The sequence below is a fragment of the Dermacentor andersoni genome, chromosome 6 (assembly GCF_023375885.2).
Source record: "Dermacentor andersoni chromosome 6, qqDerAnde1_hic_scaffold, whole genome shotgun sequence".
Classification (NCBI taxonomy): Eukaryota; Metazoa; Arthropoda; class Arachnida; order Ixodida; family Ixodidae; genus Dermacentor; species Dermacentor andersoni.
Window position 1 is genome coordinate 57,640,001 of NC_092819.1, and position 15,655 is coordinate 57,655,655.

The 15,655-nt window shown below is 49.1% G+C and overlaps 1 protein-coding gene and 1 long non-coding RNA gene across 3 annotated transcripts in view; one reads left to right on the forward strand and one right to left on the reverse strand.

Annotated features, from left to right (window-relative positions):
* Window positions 1–2,937, reverse strand: part of LOC129382507 (uncharacterized) — a 243,240-nt gene extending 240,303 nt beyond the window's left edge. Inside the window, exon 1 of the long non-coding RNA XR_008610600.2 lies at window positions 1,864–2,937. This is a non-coding gene — a long non-coding RNA (uncharacterized lncRNA). The remainder of the gene's footprint in view (window positions 1–1,863) is intronic.
* The window catches only part of LOC126522802 (GATA-binding factor 2-like), a 299,824-nt gene that overhangs the window by 133,486 nt on the left and 150,683 nt on the right, over window positions 1–15,655 (forward strand). The gene's annotated exons all lie outside the window — the stretch shown is intronic.

Below are 15,655 nucleotides of genomic sequence, written 5' to 3' on the forward strand. Positions count from 1 at the left end.
TTCGCCTCACGTTCTCCGCTTATAACGGGTCTTTCACGAGCGGCGAATCGGCTGATCTCGCAGCCTTGCATTACATCTCTTGTCGTCATGGACAGATCCCAATCGCTCAGAGATCGCACCAGATCTCGAGCGCAGATACCGAGCTGCGCCACAAGGTTCCTCAGCCTTGAGTTCCGGTCACAACACCGAGGACACTTCGGAATACAAGGTTGAAGTCTTCTCAAGCCCCGTGATTAAGTATACACGATATCTTGATGGCCAGGGGTTCGTGCAAGCTGCGATTGATATCAGTCGAAATGGAGAAAGCTCCAGGCGAAATAAACAAAAGCAGGTTGCTGGTATCGCGACCTTCGCTTGCGGCATGTATAAACAGGACAGTCAAGGTTGTTCATTATATTGCATAACCACAATTTGTCTTGTTACAAAATACGATCCATCTCTTATCAGACCGTCGGTCACTGCGGAAAGCGAACCCAATGACGGCAAGAGCACTGATAACAATGCTCATCTTGGAAGTGCACCCTTGCGAAACACTTAAAAGTTTCTTTTTTTACCGAAATACTACAATGATCTTACTTTCGAAAAACGCGAATAACCCGTTATGTTATTTATGCGTACTCATAATATATAGTTCCATACATGGGTCCCTATTAGTTTTTATAAGCATACATGGCCGACGTGTCTATATATGCTCTGTTTATTTAGCTCTGTACAGCGTTGGCATTATCCGGCCTTCGCAATGCTATGTACTATCCTATATACACAGTGAACGCTTACAGAAGTTACTATGTTTGTCCTTCCCTCTCGTCCTCCCTCATTCTAGTGCCCTTTTCCCCAACCCTCGAACAGGGTAATAAATCGTGAGATTTGCGTCTGGTTAACCTTCCTGCCCTTCCTCTTTCTTTATCTTTCTGTATATACGTAGGAACAGAAGCAAAACTAGACTAGTTAAGCTTAGACTGATTCATCGTCACTTAACTACAATTGCACGATTTAGTTCAATTCTCATCGTTACCAACGTTACGTTACCGTACCTCTCCTTATTTCAACAGTACATACAAAACGTTCAGTGAGAGTGCACGCCAGCAAACCTGCGGCAGTGGCAACGCAGTCTGACGAAGGTGGCGTGTCGTAGTACGTATAACAATACTGTAATACGGGGCTACGTACTGAGTATAACAGATGTTAGACAATGGGTGCAACTGTACAACGCGTGGCATGGGCGCGCGGTCGCAGGCATCACAAGTGCACATTAAAAAAGGTTCGAAGGTTCGAAAACTGCCAATAAAGAATTCGCCAATCTGCGCTATCTTCAACGATTGCGACCGCGCTCCACGCAACACGCCGGTTTCCCCGTACACTCTCGGTGCTCACTGACTGCGCGCGGAACGCGCAATTTGTTAATGACAATGCCACTCGCCCGTTCCTATAAGCAGTTGCCGAGGTCCTCACTTAGCCGCGCCATTTGCATTCAGAGCACGGCAAACCGATCGCAAGGTATACGGACGGCCTTACACACTGCCCATGGTACCGCAGATTCCCGTGCATAAAAAATAGATGCACTGCAGACTCGCGCGTTCCGGCACAACTACGTCGGCATGACGGCATGCCGCCGGAACCTTTTCGGGAAAGGGAGAAACAAGCATTGAAGGCATATCCTTGAACGACCTTGCGTACGAACGGTCAGCTGTGTGTATACCTGCCGCCGCTAGCGCGTGCCCCAATGATGTATGCGCAGTTTCGGGGAGAGAGAGAGAGAGAGCAAACCTTCGCAACTCGCTCACAAATCTCTTCGCGACAAGGAGCATACACACGCATAGGCGCGCGCGCGCGCGTCAGATTGAAAGGCAGAATTATACATACCGGCTGCAGCCACTTTTCACTTTCGCTTCTCCGTCCCGAGGTCGTTACACGATCCCCAGCCTGCCCCCCTCCTCCCCTCCCCCCCTCCCCCGAAGGCATCGGTGCTCGTACACAACACAACGCAGCGCTGAGCGCCACACCGACACCGATACCCGCAATCAACCGGAAAAAAAAAAGAAAAAGGTAAGGCAGATAAGCCGGACCGCTGCGCGATGCCGTCCTCCAGGCGGCAGCAGCTCCGTTTTGTGTGTGCGCGTATGCGTCTGCGTGCGCGTGAATGCGTCGTCTGCACCGCGCCCTGTTCTTCTCTTTTCTTTGCCCACTTGCACGCTTACAGGATACAAAAAGAAAAAGATGAAAGGAAGACAACAAAAACGTTCGCCCCACCGGCACCAGACAGACTGCCGAAAGCGGCCACCTTGGCACCACTAACAAGAGCTATCGGCATCCGCGATCTTATCGGGTCACTTTTCTCAGATGATTGCCGCCGATTACGGACACTCGGTCAACTCGGCGGCAGTGTGTGTGTGTGTGTGCGTATATATAGTGCGCATGTATGATCCCTCAACGGGACTGCGTGACTGCAGATATATACGCACGCAGTCGCAGGCAAATACGTTGTGCCGACAACTTGATCGTTCCGCGAGGTTGCCCGCGAGCCTAAAGGATGCAGGGAAGGAGGAGGGGGGGAGGGCAGGGTCCGTTTGTAACGGGCGAATCGAGAAGTTGCGCGCGATCTTGAAGCTGTGCAGCTGCTTTTCTCGTCCGCGAGACGGCGCCGCGCACAGCCTACGGCTAAAAAAGCGGCAACGCGGCGAAGGCGGCTGCAATTAAGCTTCCTGTTTCCCGCCCCAATGCTGCGGACAAGAGAAACAGTTTTTTTTTTTTTTTTTGATACAGCTAACGACGCCCGGGGAAGGATATAAACGGACACGAAATAAGTAATGATAGAAAAGAAAAGAAAAAAAGGCGATTGCAGCGTTGTGAAGGTGCTATATACAAAGGAGACCTTAGGGCCGTTTTGATTTCTCACTCCCTTAATTCTGCGCCGTCCTGAGTTTTACAACCCTTTCTTTTTTTCGAGGCAAAAGAGTGCGAAAAAACAAAAACAAGAAAACAACGCTGTAGAATTTTGTTAGCAGTGGCCAAACGGTTTTGCCACTTTTGTAGTTTTTGTTCCTTCTTCTCGGCGTCTCGTTAATTGTCTAAGAGGTTTTGTGTTCCGCCGACACGTGACGGCGTTATCTAGAAATTTATCTTTGATCTGAAGGCGTTTGTTCCCACTTGCGCTTCACGCGTTCTCGGGCAGCGATTTTTTGTTAAACAAGAGTAATCGCATGAATACGCAACGCGCGATAGGCTCCTGGCTTAAATTTGATTTATAGAGTCGGACAAAAAAAAAATTCAGACACATTTAACTCTGCGAAGGGGGATGACCGGCGGAGCTGTATACATGGTGATAGATACGTTGGCAATAAATACGTCGATTGAAAAGAAAAGACACATACCGCAGTGAATTTCGTTCTTGTGTCAATATTTTGTTGATTTATTAAACCGCACACTCAATGCTTCTTTTTTTATTCTTAACCTTCTTCTGTTTGCTTTCTTTCTCGATTTATTATTCGGTCACCAAGGCGACTGTCGCTTTATGATCACTATGATATACGGCCAGTGGCTCCGTGGCGACACTGGGAAGGTTCTTGGCCAATGTGAGGTCTACGCGCGACCGACGACGCGTCGTGGGCGCACACCGATGTTTGCGTAACATTGAATGCCGAACCTTTCCCAGAGAAACGCCACGAACCACTTTCCGTCTGACCGAGAGACACGCGTATGTTGAAATCACCCCACAATCTGTTGAGTAAATGCTTTCACCACCACCCCACAATTACGACGGGAGCGGAGTCGGTAGGGGGTGGTCCAAGCAAAGGTGCATACGCTTGGCGTTTGCGGCACCGTTTTCGTCCGTATTACGTGCCGTCGCCCAACTCGCTTGTGTTCACAATGGTGTTCTTCGTAGGCGCGCTGTTCTTTCGCAGTCCTCACCGCACGCGGCCTACCCATCGCAACGGGTAGGAGGGAACTGAGATAAGATTGCGTAGTTTGCCTATAGAGCCCGTGAGGTCAAACCGGAATTCATAATAAACAGTGTCCATTCATGTTTTGCTTCTTTTTTTTTAATTACGATATTTTTTATCACAGTACGTTTTGACACTTCTCTCGATTAAACGCAGTTGGGGCAAACCTAGCAATACGCTTTTGGCTTGACGCTTTAGCTCTTTTAGTTCTGGGATGGCCGCCATCTTTTTTGCCTACGCACACAAACCGCCGACACCTAGCGTATCACAGCTCCGATGTAAAAAAAAAAAGAAAAAAAAAAAAGCCTGATCAAAACTTCCAAGTTATGTGCATTATCCCGTCTATTTTTATACCGAGCGGCTGCCGTACATTACGGAGCATGACGGGCTGCCCCCTACACTGTTTGCCCATGCATCATTGAACGGTCTGTTCATTGACATGAGCTTACTGTGACATATACGCCGTCAGTCTGCAGGGCTCGTAACTAATTTTGACCAGCCGGTGTTAATAAAACTGTGCGCGTATCACACCTACTACTTCCTCCTCAAATGCCCGTTGTTCGATAACGAGACCAACGTCGTGTCTGTGTCGTGCATATTTGACGTGTTTTCAACAACGAACTGGAATGAGAGCTTTTCACGTCATTTCAACCGTCACCTTCAAGACTGCACAAACTGCATTTGATTTCACAGACGAAGCTACAGGTGCAGTATCAAAAATAAAAAAGAATGAAAAGAAATGACAACGAGTATGCATAGTACTTGCAAACATGTCCCCGTCAATGCGTGCCGGTTGTGCCATCTGCCACTGCAGTCCGCGCACACAATTGAACAGCTAAGCAGAAACTGCTGTGGTGATCTGTAGGCGGCATTCCTAATCGGTTGCACCTCCCCCCCCCCTCCCCGCCTCCGATAATTCAGGCACTGAAAACAAAGACCTGCGGACTTCGCACGTATAGTGGTATACCGTGTGTCCCGGATAACGTTAGCCAAGCTGCCCAAAGAAGAAGAAAAAAAGACGGTGCAATATATAATGCAAAGAACTACGTTGTTCGGTCGCCAGCGTTCCGACAAATGAACACCATAGGGCTTAAAGTGTTATCCTGCACCGTGTTTCTTTATTATTATCTTATTATCATTCCTATTGAAATGCGTAAAACGGAGAAACGCCGACCAAAAATGAAATAACTTCAAGACGTGTCCGGTTCCATACGGAAGCCTTGTTCACAAGAAGGTGGCTCGACGAGGCAAGCTTGTGTCCGTTTTAGCACGTGACCGAGGCACCCAGCGTACGCAGGTGGAGGATTGCCATCATTTCCGTTTAACTTATTTTTTTTTCTTTTCGTCTGGATAAGAAGCGATTCCAGATACTGACGGGAACGCCAGTTTCTTTCTTTCGCGATTATGCTTGCCTTGGCCTAGTCAACTTCATGATTAGAAATTTCCACGTGTTCCGCGAGAGCGTTCGAGACAACGTTCTTCTCTCTGACGTCATTCATATGATATTCCAGCCGTATTTCTTGCCATTATGCCTCCTCCCTACCAGACGAATTATCGTCGAACCATCGATTTCCTTCTTTCTTTTTCCTTGAGCAGCTTGGCTGACGTTGGCCGGGACACCCTATATGCAGTGGCGGGTTGCATATTTAATATTAAAGTCCAGCCCTCGGTAGACTCGTAGTGTATGCGAATGCGTGCCACGAGGCACGCACGTGCAGGGCATATACGTATACGTCTTGTCTCCGTACCCCATTCTGTTCGCACGCACTGCCTCCTACACCTGCACCGCTTTCGCACTGGTGCGGTGCTCAAGTCACGGACGAAACGCGTGCATCGATCAACGCGGAACCAGTTGACTGAAAGGCAACCTTCGGGGCTTTTCGGCGGGGCCCCTGTCCTTCTTTCTGCCTCGGCACTTTTATGCACCATGCAGGCGCACACGCGGTAGTGATCTATTGTCGCTCCGTTCGGATCCTTCTTTAAGGCTGCGGGCGCTGTTAAAGCGTACAAACATCGCGTTGTAAAGTAAGCGCGCGATGTAGTATGCGTACCGTGTTTGCTGGTGTACAAGCGTCGTGGTTGCCCCGCATCTCGCTTCAGCAGCGAGATGCGGCCGGGACAGGGATCGAGAACGGAAATCGGCCAGTTATCGATCGATCAATCAGTTTATCGCCCTTGTTTCGCAAGGTTGTCCAATGTCGCGTGGCAGTGGTCGTGTTTCGCTCGACTGGAGGCGGAAGTGTACAGATAGCGGATGCCGTTTCCGGTGCGCGAAGAATCGCGCGTTCTGGTTATTATTGCATGGGCAATGTGCCGAGATTTTCACCCACGTATAATATATAGGGTTTCCCAGCGCATGTTAACCAAGTTGTTAAAAAAATAATAATAATAATAAGCAATTGAAAGAACACGGAGTAAGATACGATTTTAAGACATGTGATGTTGTTCGGTTGTCAGAACGCTGGCAACCGAACACCGCAGCTCTTATAATGGTATCTTCACCTTGTTTTCTGAAATCTTTTTTCGCTGACTTGCTTGGGTGACGTTAGCTGGGAGACACGGTATGTGCTGGATTGTGTTCGTAAAATTTGAGCTCTATTCATCTGGCACGCGATCCAAACGTGATGGTGAGTGAGGTATTCGTGAGTACTAAAGGAAAGGCATTCCATAGCTACGTGTTTTTTTTGGTTACCGAAGTCATTTATATCAGCACATGCCGTTTCCGGAAATCGTTAGTCAGCGCCTTGTCGGAGTCGCTCTGTACATACCGTGGCCCGTTTCGCGTTGTTGGAGTTCCCTTGCACCAAGATTGTTGTCGCCGTATTCCTCTCGAAACTGACCCTAAGGTGCAAAGCGCGAATCCTGCTTTACGAAAGCGAGATTAATATACGGTCGTTGGGCCCCATGCACTGCATGCACACGGGGACATATGCACGTGTGAAATCCCAAGTATAGACACGCTGGCGGGACAGCCAGGAACAGAACGTGCGTCGAGCGAGGACACTGGAGCCTAAATTTATCATCGGGCCCAGCTCAAAGCGCGCCCGCGAGAGACGAAGCGCCGTATAAAAAAAAATAAGAATCGCGCAACCTACAGAGGCCGCATCGCCGCCGGTGATATATTACCCGGTCGAACCTATAGCTGCTGCATGCGTGCATTGGCAGCAAAGCACAACCGGCGAAGCGTATAGCTACAACGCGTACCCCTTCGCTCTTTTCACTGCGTTGTTACTTCGCCCGAATCACCTTTTCCTTTTTTATTCGGTTCTCAACTGTTTCAGCCTCCTTTTATATCACGAAGCGAGATCGCGGCGCAGCTTCCAGAGCTATAGACAGCAGTGCATACGTCCAACGGTCCAGTGGTTGGTGCACTACGGCGTTGAGAAAGAGAACTTGCACGGTGCGCGGCTGACCCAGAGAAGGAAGGCGAGGCTGCAGCAGCATTCAGCCGCAACGTCGCGGGTGGGGCAGGCTCGATGATCGAGAAGCGGCAAAAGCGGCGTACCGTTTTGTCTTCCCCGTCAACGACGGCGACGACGCACGTGGTTTTAAGCGCGCGCGCACGCGTGCTTGTTGTGATAGGCATTTATCCCACCCGCCGCCACGCCAGAGGGCGGTGCCGGCCCGCAGTAGCAATCAGGTCTGTGGCTACGCTGTGGCAATAGCGTTCGCTCTTTTCGTCTGCTTGGCCGTCGTCTGTAACCGCGGTCGACCGTCTGCTTCCAGTGCGGAAGCTTCGCGTGCTTCGAAGCCTTCCAGACGACGGAACGATTTGAGGCGCAGCCGGCGCTTGCGCCGTTTTCGCCCGTTTCGCCGGTGCCACACCGCCTCCTCCTCTTACTTATCTTCCTTCCTCCTCAACTTACCAGCGGTATAACCCCCCCCCCCCCTTCCTCTACATATCGCGCGCCACAGCCGGAGCGCGCAAATTGAGCTCCGTTTCTCGCCGATAGCCATCGGCGAAAGCGGCCAAGCAGCCACGCAGTTCGGTTCCCTCGCTCGCTCTGGCAAGTTGCGTGCACCGTAGCGACAGCGGAGAAAGAACGCGCAGACGGCATTGTCGTCTCGTGATACGTTCGGTCACCATCTTGCTCCCTTGGCCAGTGGGCATGTCTCGTTCTTTCGCCCTTGATAATCAAAGCGTCCTTTGAGTTTCTGCATCTGCCGGGACACTCTTGGCAGAGACACATGCGTACGACGGACATAAACCGCAGTCACGCCGCAGGCACGCGAATGGCGGTGTTCTCTAATCAGACTCCACTTTCTTGAATGGAACGACCTCACGCGCAGGTTTCAAGTATAGCCGGTGCACAGAATGGAGTCGAGAAGGAGCGGGCAACGGGAGACGCTGGCGCCATTAGAGCAGTTCGTCATTTGCGTTTCGTTTGCGTTTCGTCTTCCATTGTTTACCCGCGGGTTCTTCGCATGTCGCTGCCACGGTTTACTGGCGTGGATGGAACTGATAAAATGAGCGACGGCTAGTTGAGTGGGGAAGTGCCGTGAGACGAAAGATGCGATCGACAAGCGGCGGTTCAATTATTCATCTTTTAGACTGTTTGTAGTGGCTGAAGAACGACATACATACATACATACATACATACATACATACATACATACATACATACATACATACATACATACATACATACATACATACATACATACATACATACATACATACTGGGAAGCCATCGTAACCTGTCGCCTATTAGTCTTGTCTTTCGTCCGTTCGCTTTGTTAGGCGGTCAGCGTGTGCCTTTGTTCCACAAGCTAATTAAAAAAATTTGGTGGACGCTTCAGCTTCACCTTTAAGAGTGGAACGCGATAGCATTCAAAGACCCCTGACTGCTTTTAATGCTTGCCGGCAACTGCAGCTTATGTAACCGTAATGTTTGCCGGGAAACGCTGGAGGCGTACGCTATGCACGAAGGCAATTTTTCTGGTAGAACGGCGGACTCTTGCGTGGGTCTAACTCCTGCTATTGTTTCACACTTTTAAGATATCAGTCTACATAATGTTTCAACATAAAAGATATGCGCTGTCGTTGTTTTCTTTTTTTTTTTTTTTCTTCATTACATTGTTTGTGGGCTGTCTGATTTCTCAAAATTCCAAGAAATAACTTTGTAAAGAATGAAAGACAAGGTCTGAGCAACTTTGGTGGCAGAAGAGTGGTCGGATATGCGTGGTTGGGAATTTGGTTCGAAAGTCTTTTGTCGAAGCGACATCTGACGCCGGACGCGGGATGCAGGAGGCTGACGCCGGCTTTGCTGCGACACGGGTGGCCCTTAAAGCTGTCGCTTTAATATATGCGAGGAAATACCGAAAGGCAAAAGGAAAAGGCGGTGGTGACACTGATCGGGAAAGAGCTAGGGCTCAAACGCGGAAGCTATTCACAGTCGATGTAGCAACCAGCGTGATAGCATAACATTCAAAGCATTTCCACTCACCTACATACCAATTCACGAAATCTCTGCTCGAAACGTTCACCGTACCTTCGAAACATATAAGACTCTAACGCAAGCCTCTGGCGCGAGCATTGCGAACGCATCGGACGCTTGACACGCCTGCGGGCTGTTTGCACAATAGAGTTGATTAACGGCCCAATGCCGTTAAACGGGGCGGCCCGCGCGGGGACGTTTAACCGTTCGCCCACTCGGCGAAGAGGAGGATTTCGGATTGAGCCATCGCCGGCCGTCGTGGCTTGGGTCGCATGCGCTCGGCCCGCCGCCTTGTCCCCAATCGCACGAGCGCATTCGCAGCGCGACGTGAGGCTGTGTGTTCCTTTCTCTCTTTCGCTTATTTCTCGCTGGCAGCAGCAGCCACAGCATCAGTGGGGACGTATACCGTATTTACTCGTCTACACGCTCAGCCCGCCCTCCGTCTCGCCACATCTAGCCACCCCCCCCCCCCCCCCCCCCCCCCGCACTCCCCACGCACATTTCCGAGTTCAGAACTTTTATTGAAGGGAAAGGTTTCGGTCGAGGGTACTCGCATCAACGTGAGCTACACGGAGAGCTCAATTAGCGGTGAGAAATATTACATACAGCTATAGTGAGTGGGTCATCAGTGTTTTCCATGCTCAGAGTAACAGCCCCGGTTAAGCGCGCCGGTGGCGGTGAACCTGAATCGTGGTAAATCAGCTCTACGCCTAAATATTAAAAAAGGAAAAAAAGAAAGAAAGAAAGAAAGAATTGGCTCACCATACCGGCACTGCGAAAGCGGATGTCAAGCGAAGCTGTTGCAGAACCACCATTATAACTACTGAGGTGGGTATGCAGTGCTTAATTTATGGTTCGGATGCTTGTTTTCAGCTTGTTCTCTATTGAAACGGATGCTGTTCTCTGTGTGTGATTTCAACGACTGTATGCACTGTTCGCTTGACTTGCTGAGCGCTTGTAGTCTCTGCCTTAAGGGGGTATGAGCCATTGCATTTTTTCTTTTTTTTTTTTTGCTTGCTTATGAGCGATTGCTGATCATAACAATTTCTGCTCACAGACGGACACGAAAGATGCCGACTACCGAGAGGCTAACAGCCTCGCTGTAGAAAGCATAAACGAATTCACTATATGCGGCTGCACATCAAACCGAGCCAGTGCGTATATAGGCCCGACATCGAACAGCGTGGGCCTGACGTCGGTGTGCGTTGGCCCTACGTTGCGGCTTTTACGCAAGGAAAATGCGAAATAAACGAGATTGCTCGCCGGAACACGTTCGCTGTCGCCACCGCCGATGGCGGCGCGGAACAGCTGGAAGGGAACCGCGGATTGCGTCGAACGCCGTGAGGTACAATTCACACACACGCGCGCGCGCGCGCTCTCTGGCGCTACTACGCGGCGTCTCTCTCTCTCTCTCTCTCTCTCTCTCGACACGGTGCTCGCTTTCTCATTATGCACGCGCCACTAAGCGGCGCCCGAGCCGCCGCCACGCGTGTTTGCGCGCTATCGCTTCCGCCGTTTCCGCTGTCGCTGTACACACCACGCTGCAGCCAGGGGGTTGCCGGTGGGTCGAGGCCGCCCCAGCTGCAGCCAGCTCCCGGTGTTTCTGTTCGGCGCCACGGAGTTTTTTTCGCCTTATTTCTTCGCTGCGCGCGCGTGAATTGCGCAGTAAGCGTAACCTACATTGCAGCCGCAAAGTTCGAGTAGCCGACAGTCCTGCTCGAGCTGACAGTCCTAATTGTGCGAACCGAATTAATCCCGCTATGCCCAGCGTGATTTCTTTTTTTTTTTTATGCGGTGCGCCGCATTAACGGCTCGATACACTTGGAATTTGATGCTGCTGAAAACGTAACTTATAGGGCATGCCGTACAAGGCTTTCCACTTTCTTGTTTGTCGACGTTATCTCATTCGATACAGGGAGCATTGCGGGGTTAAGCCTGCAGGTCGACCTTCACCTAGTGTTCTCTCAAAACGGTGAGGCCATGCTAGGATTCTAGAAACGTAGTAATCGTTCATGACTGACAACTCGACATTCGGTATTTAATCGGCGTGTTGGTTGCCCGATCAAGATGCGTGGCCTTTAAATTTTTCACCCGGTGCGCAAACCCTTGCCCGTAGCAGCTAGGATTTCAAATGGTGGGGATCGAGATACCTGGGATGTCACGATGTCCGATTCGAACTGCCAGGTATGTCTTGCTGCGGCTGATGCTGCCATTTGGAACCGGATCGATGGAATCTGTTCGAAACACGTGTAAGATGCAGTTGTTTATATACGGCGGTACACATACCCCATGGATCGTATATCGCACGCGTCATCGCGACGTGTTCTGTGTAGTAATGCTTTCTGTGCAAGAGGCTTACCGGAATTGGACGGGAAGTTTGGAACGAGTTATCTATAAAGAAAGCTTGAGGTCTGTGAGCAACAACTGACAGTGACTTCAGTATCCTTACGCGATTTGAATGCGAAAGCATTATGACTTGTCTAACCCGCCGTGGTTGCCCAGTAGCTATGCTGTTGGGCTGCTGAGCACGAGGTCGTGGGATCGAATCCCAGTCATGGCGGCCGCATTTCAATGGGGGCGAAATGCGAAAACACCCGTGTGCTTAGATTTGGGTACACCTTATAGAACCTCAGGTGGTCCAAATTTGCGGAGTCCCGCACAACGGCGTGCCTCATAATCAAATCGTGGTTTTGGCACGTAAAACCCCAAAATTTAATAAATTATAATGACTTCTCTAACGAATTGGTTACGTCCGTGATACTTGACGTCATACATTGTCATGTGTCCTTCACAACTCCACCTTAATCCACCTTGCTATGATTTGTGCCAGCGTTAATGTACCTTAATACAATTGAATTCACCGTCATTCATTTTACTTCACCTTAATTCACTTTACTCCACTTTAAGTCACCTTACTCTAACTTGTTCTAACTTTAATTCTGTATTACTACTGACATCATACAAATCATAAGAAGCCAACAAACACTGATACCAAGAACAACATAGGGGAAATTACTTGTGTGTGATAAATGAAGTATGGACAATCAATTAATGGAAGTGAAAGTGGATGAAAAAACAACTTGCCGCAGGTAGGGAACGATCTCACAGACTTCGCATTTCATTTCCATTAATTTATCGTCTCTTTACTTCATCTATTGCACACAAGTAATTTCCCCTATGTTGTCCTTGGTGTCAGTGTTTGTTGGCTTCTTATGATATGACCAATAAAAATCGGGCCCCTCGGTTAACCCCCTTTCTTCTCGTTTATGACGTCACGCAAGACGCTCATGACGTCGCTTATGATGATTTTTGTTACCGCTCGTTGCCACTTTTTGTTACCGCTCGTCGTTGTCTACCCCACGGGACATACAATGCAATGCTTTCGCATTAATAAGCCTTCTGAACGTGTAGTACGTTACAGCTACCAGCTAACCTTTGCTCTTGCGGTAAAGAATGCGCTATAGGCCTTGTCCGACGTTCCTTTCCCGTACGTACCCGGGAGTGCGGCGTTCTGAACCGCACCGACGATTAATGTGGACGGATGGTGCATATTGAAAAGTGCATTGTTTTCGTTTACTGTCCGTCACGACGACGGCGTTAAGAATGCCACGTTCCGCGAGGCACGAGATGGACCAAGTTACCGCTACAAGGAGCGAGAACAGGCACGGTGGGTGCTACGCAATGGCTGCTTCCTTTCGCTATTCGCGATTCGTATACCCGCTCCGATTGCGATTCAGTCATTTGGAACTTGCCGGCTATGCAAATAAGCAGGCGTCCTAGACGCGTGATTGCAAGGGCAGGCAGAGGGGGGGCTAACGCTGCTCGCGGCGCCTGCCATCTTTAACTTCAGCTAACGAGAAGGTGGCCGTGATGCATGGCCTCGCAGTCTTGTCTGCACTGGTGTCGAGCTTTCTGTGCACGTTGCTACGGCGGCTTGCAGTGATGGATCAAGCGCAAGAGACAATCACATGAGCAGACACAATGCAACGTCCAACTGCTCCGTCCATCATAGTTCGCGTTTCCTTTGTTTAGGAAACGAATACGACCGCCTTTAAGAACGAGTATAAATGCGTCACTGAATGATAGCAGTCGAATTCCGTGAGGAACGGATGTTATACGCAGTGGCGCGAATTGCTGAAATGTAACCTGTTGATACGCTCTGGACCAACACTGGGCCTTCGATACGTGTGTCTTGATTGAAACAGCCTTGTGGCCGTGAATGTTTCTATCAAGTTACTTGTGCATTGATGGAAACACGTCTTAGTGAAAATGGTGGAATCAAATCTACAAGTAGTTTGTTTGCGATTGACTTTTTCCCTCTAAGCCTGTAAAATATTAGAATAAAAGCTCGCGAGCGTGCGTGTATAAGTTATTCCTATGTGACTGACTCTCGTCGTCTCTTTAGTGTCATTTCCTCGTTTCGTGAAACATTTGCTGCTTATCATGCGCACAGGTGCGTTGTGTGATATTTCTTGTGCCTGCTCTCTGTCGGATATCCTCCTGTCTATCACTGTAATATCACTTCAAACGCACATCACGTAATTAGTTAGTCCAATACAACAATTATCGATTATTCCTTTTTGACCCCAGTATTACTCCTATTATACGTGTATGTACATACGCTAAAACAATAACGCACGGTACGCCAGAGTCAACGTTCCGGGTGCACTGCACGTACAGTCGGCATAAAGAGTTGACGAAGCATGGGATATGTTAGAAAAATGTTAATATTTGCGTACGCATCTTAGTATTCGCATTTCCAGCCTGTGCTATATATAGGATACGCGATCAACACAGGGATGTACGATTTCAATGTGTATATCTATCAATCAATCAATCAATCAATCAATCAATCAATCAATCAATCAATCAATCAATCAATCAATCAATCAATCAATCAATCAATCAATCAATCCAAGTTTCCTTGCACAAAATTAAGGGAGGTTGGCAAGAGCGAAGCAGTCTCAACGACTAAATGGCAAGCTTCACCTCGACAAGTCTCGACAAGCCTCATGGTTCTTGCACAAAATTAAGGGAGGGTGGCAAGAGCAAAGCAGTCTCAACGGCTGCTTGGCAAGCTTCACCTCGACAAGCCTCATGGTCACTAACAGCTCGGGAATTCCACGCTTACTCAGATCGCGCGGTCCGTAAATACTGATGCAGACTGCATGCCTACGGCTTGGCACCGTCGATCGAGCTGTCGACGTCAAAATCTGCAAACTAAGGAGTAAACATAAAAGGAAGGGGCATTCGCGGAAACGGAATATTTATAACATTTCACGCGTGGTAAACCCGGCGGTTCTTCGTTTGATCATGCATGCTGTCGCTTGATGTCTCGTTATAGCTTCTCTGGTTTCATGATTCGCTGCCGTAAATATTTGTCACAGCTTCCTCCTTTAGGTCTGTAAGCTCAGTTGTATACAGGCACACATCCCCAGCCAGTATTTATGATCACTGATACCTCTGCCTACAGGTGAAAGCTTCGATTAGAACGGGAGGCGTAGGATAAAATATTTTTTACGCAATGCGCACATCTCTGACCGTGAGCAAATACAACATTATCCCATTCCGTGTGACGTTCTTTCTTTCTTTCTTTCTTTCTTTCTTTCTTTCTTTCTTTCTTTCTTTCTTTCTTTCTTTCTTTCTTTCCTTCCTTCTTTCTTTCTTTCTTTCTTTCTTTCATTTTTCCGTTGGTTGTCTTAATTGCCCTTGGCACTCCACCGCTGCCGGGAAACGGCCGCACTAAATCATGGCGAGCAAACGCGTAAAACGCAAACAAGTCTTCGGCTTAGAGCCTCTCTCGGTTTTTCCGAAATTACGCTATCTTCAGAACGGCGCGCCGGCTGCGCGACAAAATCGCCGCCGGCTTGTGATGTTGTTTGGACCTCGGCCACGGCTGCAGATGTGCGGGGACAGCCCGCGTAATTGTCCGCGCGTACGTATACTCATTCCTATTCCTTGGAACACACACGCGCGCGCGCCAGCGCCGTATATATGGGCGCGCGTGTATAAATATACGTGTAGTGATCGCATTAGTTCTAGGGGTTAGAGCGCGTGAATGATTCAAAAGAATGTGGTGCACTCTTTAGGAATTCAGAGACTCTACTTTTCGGAGCCAACCGAACGCGCGAACAAAGGAAGCCTGTCATATAGTTCTCTACGCGATGTTTCTTTAACACATCGGATACTGCGGAGCGATTGAGGTACAGAAGTATGCACCTCGGCTGATCCATTTATGTACGTTATCTATGTTCACCTACCTATGCAACGGCCTCC